Consider the following 7,375-nt stretch of genomic DNA (forward strand, 5'->3'; position numbering starts at 1 on the left):
GATCAGTCCATTAGATGATTTAAATGTTCAGATATATTTGATATTTAAATTTTATACAAGAGTCTGCAATTGTTCTGAAGCCATGCCACTGCTGCTCACCCACTCCTGCAGTCCAGTCTCTGCAGTCTAAGGTCCTACAAAATAGAAGTAGCTGCTCTGTTCTACAGATGCTCTGCCCAGGACAGTAGCCATTATCTATTTAAATTCAAATATTTAAAATTTAAACAACATTACATATATTAAATTGACATTAAAGAAAATTTCAAATTCATTACCTCAGTTGCATTAACCATCCTTTACGTGTTCAATGGTTACTTGCTATCATATAGGACACTATAGGTATAGATATTTTCATCACAGCAGGCAGTTCTATTGGAGAGCATTGTTCTTCCATCATTCTCTACAACACCAAACATAGCTCTTTGTTTACAGAATATAGTCAACAAACAAATATGTAACAAACAATCTAGAAAACATGATTACTAATATATTACTAAGGTAAGTAAAAGTCGCATTTTTGAAATCTCATAAAAAAATTAAGAGATTGGAATGGAAAGAAATAGACAATAAGAGGCCTTATATAGACACCAACAATAAAAATGAGAGAGAATATCTGTTCTGTTTTCACAGTTGTGAGAATAAAAATGAAAGGCTCCATGAATTATAAAGCCTTAGACAAACGTGAGGTACTGTTAACAATACTTACAACATGAACAACAATTGGGCTATTATTCCCGGTTTTAAGACCAAAGGAGATAGGAGAGATTTGAAATTGTTTGAGAAGCATTGGACCCTTTTCCTCATTATTTTTTTGTTCTATATTCTGCCATAGAGTTTGCAGACTCCATCTCTAAAGGGAGGTAAATGCAAAAGAAACACTTCACTGAGAAATGTTGCTTTCAAGAGCAATAAGCTATACCTCAAACCAAGAGCTTTCAGCCTGTGACTCGCTGAGCTTGTGGACAGGAATCCTTCCTCGGCTGGTGAGCAGCATCTTTGGGCTCTGCATCCCATCTCTATTTAGGAAACTAGCTGTCCCGGGCAGAGAGGCCGCAGACTCTCTAGGGCCTCTGTCCAGAGGGATTCCAAGTTGATGACTGCCTTCCAGCAATGACATTGGACTGTCACTTTTTCTCCCTTCCTTTTTCTTTTAAACTGAATGCAGGCTTCACAAAATAACAGCTTTGGGGAGATAGACACAATGATTTGCTCAACAGAACGTAGAATTTTTACAGAAACATGTTGCTGTTTCACGTATAATTGAATAAAAACATCATGAATGATTTATGGATGTAACTGTAAGCAGCATAGAAAGACTCTCCGAGTTGGAAGAGATATTAAGAATTACTTAGCCCAACAGGAGGAAACCCTTGCTGAGAAGTCTGGGCTTAGGAAATGCATGCACTGCAGTGAGTGTCCTAGCAAGAAACACATGGCACACTCCAAGTGGGTCCCTGAAAAGTGGTGATTTACAAAATGTGGGCAAGCTTTCTGAAAACCAATACGGACTTTAGCAGGACTTTGAGCCTAACGAGATCAGGGAGCCCCCACCTTCCAGGAAGACAGTGGTTCCTGGAACTCTGAGAGCGTATCTGTCTTGGTCAGCTGGCGCTGCAGTAACAAAATACCGTAGACTGGTGGCTTGGACAGGAAACTGTTTCTCACAGTGCTGGAGGCTGGGAAGTCCAAGGTCAAGCCACTGGCAGACTTGGTTCCAGGTGATAGCTAGCTTCTGGGCTGGCAGACAGCAGCCTTCTCACTGCATCCTCACAGGGCAGAGAGAGAGCAAGCTTTGGCCTCTTCCTTTTCTTATAAGGCACTAATCCCAGCCTCATGGCCTCCCCTAAACCAAATGACCTCCAAAGGCCCCACTTCCAAATACCATCACTTTGGGATTAGGGCTTCAAAATGTGAACCTGGGGAGGGATGCAAATATTTAGTCCACAGAGTAGCAGCACGGTTTTGCCCCGGCCTGCGGGACAACAAAGGGGGTATGCAGGAACCACCTAAGAGAATGAAACAAACAAGGAACGCAAAAGAATGGAGGCAAGACAAGGTTCTGATCAAGCCTCGAACTTTATTCTTTGAAATGGCTGTATATATACAGCAGAAACAAAGGGGGGCAGGGTTGCCTATGCAGAGGGGTCTTTGGCAGTGTATAATTGGTTTTGGCACTGAGTGACAAGGTGGTAAGATATCTGGCAACACAGGATTGGCTAACTGCCAGGGCGGCCTAACATTCCAAGGTGTAACATTCCAAGGCTGGGCTAGCTATGGGGGAGGATCAGGAAGGGGAAGCTGCAAAGATGCTAAGCGGCAGGTTAATCTTATCTTCTGGCCAAACCCTCAGGGCACCGCATAACTTCTGCTAGAAGGAACTTAATTCTATTTCCTTAAGACAGAGTTGCTTGTCTCAACTCTGATGGCTCCCAGCAGCACGGAGAGGGCTGCCGGAAAGCAGCTGCCACCTTCCACAGCAACATTGCACCAAGAGAGCCAGGGGAATCGATGTCCTGATCCCACTCTTTACTGGCTCTGGGCTCCGCTGGCCAAACTCAACAAGTAGCAGGTGGATAAGGTGGCCAGTTGATGTGATGCATGTCCCTCAGCCTACTTTGGAAATGAGCAGTGGGGATATGGCTGTGGAGAGGCAAATGGAAAATATCCAACCAGCCTCTTTGACTATTTATTCCCCTGGAATAACTAAATATGGCCATGGGCATATAAAGCTCTTAGCAGTGTCTACAATACTATAAAAGCGCAAGCAATTTATATGCCCATGTGTGCTGGGTATAAATTTGTGTTCCCAGACCTTATTACTCAATATGCACACATTAGGGTTTTTTTGTTTGTTTTGTTTTTGCTTAACAACTGAATTTTAATCTCAAGCTTCCAATTTCTGTTGAGTAGATTGCAGAAGACATATAAACTTACCAAGTCATTATAACTTAGCCATTTTTGGACATATTTCTTTAGACAAATTGCCACATTCAGGGTTTTCCAGGTCTGATCTCAAATCCTGAGGGGTCTTATGAATTATCTTGGTATTGGTAATATGGCTCACTGCCATCCTCTGTTCTCTTCTGTGAATTAGCATCTGCTTTTTTCCATTTCTATAGTATATAACATGCATTCTATACTCTGAGTCTTTTGGGATTTATTCTTAATATTCACAATCAAACTTCGGAAATATAAATAAATAAGCCAAATATATTTCATCCTCACTTGTCCCCTTAGCTAGATATTCATATGTAATGAATGGTCTGTATCAAACAGAGCAGTCTTCAAATTTGGTATTGAAGCACGTTATTCAGCATCAAATGTCATAGAATTCTGTCCGAAGTAACTGAAATAACTAAGGTAATATTTAGTCAAAGACAAACAGCTATTACTTACTTATTATAATACTGATTTGGGGGAGCTTCATATTTATTAGGGAGTGAATAATACTGGCTGCCTAAGAGCCCTACATTAGTGATATGTGACCTACTTTCTCAAGAGAGATTTTAATTATCATAGAAGTGTAAGTTTGAGGTTTGGCTGCCCACTGAATTTCTGCTTCCAGATAATAACTAATTTTTTCCTTTGGCCTCGTTAATATGAAAATGGAAATACATTTGCTGGAATCTCTGGAATTGAGTTTGTGTATGTTGCAAGGGGATAAAATCAATGATAATGCTTTGATAAAAAAAAAAAATGTATCCTGGAAGGATGTTTGCACAGTTTCAAATGTTCTGAATGTTGGGATTTTGACATTTTGGAATAAGATTAATATGGCTTGTGGGTTGCCCCAACATTCAAACAGAAAGAATGGTGCTGATTCTAGACTTGAAGGTCATCCTCTAAATGTAGCTAATGACACAGGAATGTGGAACCATGGCAGTCAGGAGGAGTTAGCTCATCTCTGCCCTTTGTGGTTAGTTCAGAACAGGTGAAGACCTAAAGGTTAATTCCTTTGTCCACATTAACATGTGTGCATTCAAAAGAAAAATAAGAATGAACATTCTTTCCTCAACATGCACACCCAGAGTTCAGTAGTAATTAATGCAAAATTCAAACTTCTTAAGGGCTTTGTTAAATTATATAAAATGCAAGTATTTCTATACATTGCCTTTGCTAGAACACAATGTATTCCCAATGTATTACTATTAGTTCCTCTTGAGGGACAGTGCTTGGTGTTCACTGAGTAACAAGAGAAGAACCAGTATAAATGGTAGAGAAATTATAAGAGCAAACACCTATTTTGCAGTTTCTCTGTGCCAGATTCTGTGATAAGCACTTTACATATATTAACATATTTAATTCTTTCAAAAAACCCTATTATGTTGTTACTATTCCTGTCACACCCATTTTACTGATGGAGAAACTGAGGCACAGTTTTGACTAATATTTACTGAGTGCCTATTATGTACCTGACAATGGCCTAAGAATTATGAATTCAATAAAATCCCTGACCAGTTTGGCTCAATGGGTAGAGTGTTCAGCCTGAATACTGAAGGGTTCCAGGTCTGATTCCTGTCAAAGGCACATGCCCAGGTTGCAGGCTTGATCCCCAGTCAGGGGTGTACAGGATACAGTCAATCAATGATTCTCTTTCATCATTGATGTTTCTATTTCTCTCTCCCTCTCCTTTCCTCTCTGGAATAAAAAAATAAAAATAAAAATTTAAAGAATTCAATAAAAAGTATCCATGCCTTCATGGAACTTACCATCTAGTGGTGAGAGACAAAAAATGGACTATAAATATATTAAATCAAATGATTAATTAGAAAGTGATAAGTGATACGGGGTGAAAAGTAAAGCATTAAAGAAGGAAAGGATTGTGTCTGTGTGCATGTGTGAATGTGCCATTTAAAGTAAACAATGGTGGACACAGAAAGCCTCATCAAGAAGGGAAAAAGCCCTAGCCTGTTTGGCTCAGTGGATAGAGTGTTGGCCTGCAGACTGAAGGGTCCCTGGTTCCACTGAGGTCAAGGGCACATGCCTGGGTTGTAGCCTCCATCCCAGTAGGGGGCGTGCAAGAGGCAGACCACCAATGATTCTCATCATTGATGTTTCTATTTCCCTCCCTCTTCCCTCCTCTCTGAAATCAATAAAATTACATATATATATATATATATATATATATATATATATATATATATATATATATTTTATTTTTATTTTTATTTTTATTTTTATTTTTATTTTTATTTTTATTTTTATTTTTTTTAAAGAAGGAAAAGAAAGGGAAGGGAAAAATCCAGGAACTTAGCTTGGAGAAACTCTGACATTAAGGTATCAGAAAGATAAGAAGGAGCCAGCAAAGGAGGCCAGCAGGAGAAGCTGGTGGAGTAAGGGAACAGCCAGGTGGGTGTGCCGCCTGAAAGTAAAGTAAAGGGGAACTGCAAAGAGAAGAAGCTGATGGCCTGTGCCAAATGCTGCTGATAGTTCAGATAAAATGAGGATTGGAAATGGATCCTTAGACTGTGCACTGTAAAGATTATCAGTGACTTTGACAAGAGCAGTTTGAGCAGAGTGGTGTGGGCTAAATCCTTTCGGAATGGATTTTAGCAAGAACATAAAAACAGAATTGAAGACAGTGAGTATAGACACCTTTTTAAAAAAAATATATATATATATTATTGATTTTTTTACAGAGAGGAAGGGAGAGAGATAGAGAGCTAGAAACGTCTATGAGAGAGAAACATCGACCAGCTACCTCCTGCACACCCCCATACCGGGGATGTGCCCGCAACCAAGGTACATGCCCCTGACGGGAATCAAACCCGGGACCTGACAGTCCGCAGACCGATGCTCTACCACTGAGCCAAACCGGTTTCAGCTATAGAAACCTTTTAAAAAGAGTTTTGCTAGTAAAATGAGCAGAGATAGTTGAAGATAAAAGTGCACTTTGGGATGTGAGGGAAATAACAGCATGTTGGTACGGTGATGAGAATGACCCAACAGAAAGGTTCAAAAAGATTAGGAAATTTGCTCAAGGTCACAGGACTGGGTAGAGCAGAGAAGAGCTGTTCCAGACAAAAGATGAAGTAATCCAGACAAGCTCACCCCCAGAAGTCATAAACCTGGCAGATGACTACATATTCCTGAGTGAGCCCAGCCAAGGCCAGCTTAATAAATGGTGGTTGTTTAAAGCTACTAACTTTACAAGTGGTTGTTATGCCAAACAAGATAACTGATACTAGGTCGAATTATTTACATGTATTTGGGGTACAACTCACCACATAAGTTCAAGATCATAACTAATATATGCAAAAGCTGTTATTAGTTTCACTATAATGAGATTGTAAGAGACCTTTTGCTCTCAAAGGTCTGCCCAAGTACACTACATATTTTATGCAACATTTCTAATTTCCTTTTTCACTAGTAAAAAAAAGGAAATGTAATCACCTTCAGTAAATTATTTATGATATGAAACTTGATATATCTTGTTTAGACAACACCCAGCAACTGTTTTCTGGTGTGTCATAATTGACTTTTTTTACACTGCTTTTATTTCTTTTGTAAAATCATGAGAGATGCCGAAACCGGTTTGGTTCAATGGATACAGCGTCGGCTTGGGGACTGAAGGGTTCGATTCCTGTCAAGGGCATGTACCTTGGTTGCGGGCATATCCCCAGTAGGGAGTGTGCAAGAGGCAGCTGATCGATGACTCTCTCATCGATGTTTCTAAATCTCTATCTCTCTCTCTGTACAAAATCAATAAAATATATTTTTAAAAAATCATGAGAGAATTGTTTGCAACAAACATAAAAACAGTCTTTAAAATTCTTCAAATGTCTGCTGGGACCAGTTTGGCTCAGTGGATAGAGCGTCGGCCTGCGGACTGAAAGGTCCCGGGTTCGATTCCGGTCAAGGGCATGTACCTTGGTTGCGGGCACATCCCCAGTAGGGGGTGTGCAAGAGGCAGCTGGTCGATGTTTCTCTCTCATCGACGTTTCTAGCTCTCTGTCCCTCTCTCTTCCTCTCTGTGAAAAATCAATAGAATATATTTTTTAAAATAAATAAAAAAATAAAATTCTTCAAATGTCATTTTGTCATAAAGAGCAAATGTATGAATTGAAGATATATATATATTTTTAAAATATATTTTTATTTATTTTTTACAGAGAGGAGGAGAGAAGAATAGAGAGTTAGAAACATCGATGAAAGAAAATCATCGATCTACTGACTCTTGCACAACCCCTACTGGGGATGTGCCCGCAACCAAGGTACATGCCCTTGACCGGAATTGAACCCGGGACAGTTCAGTCCGCAGGCCGACGCTCTATCCACTGAGCCAAACCGGTTTCAGCTTAATTGAAGGTATATTGAAAAAGAAACAAGCGCTCTGGATGTGTTTCTGTTACAGCAATCAGTCAATTCAAATAAG

Source organism: Pipistrellus hanaki (genome assembly GCF_964339955.1).
Source record: "Pipistrellus hanaki genome assembly, chromosome: 3".
Lineage (NCBI taxonomy): Eukaryota > Metazoa > Chordata > Mammalia > Chiroptera > Vespertilionidae > Pipistrellus > Pipistrellus hanaki.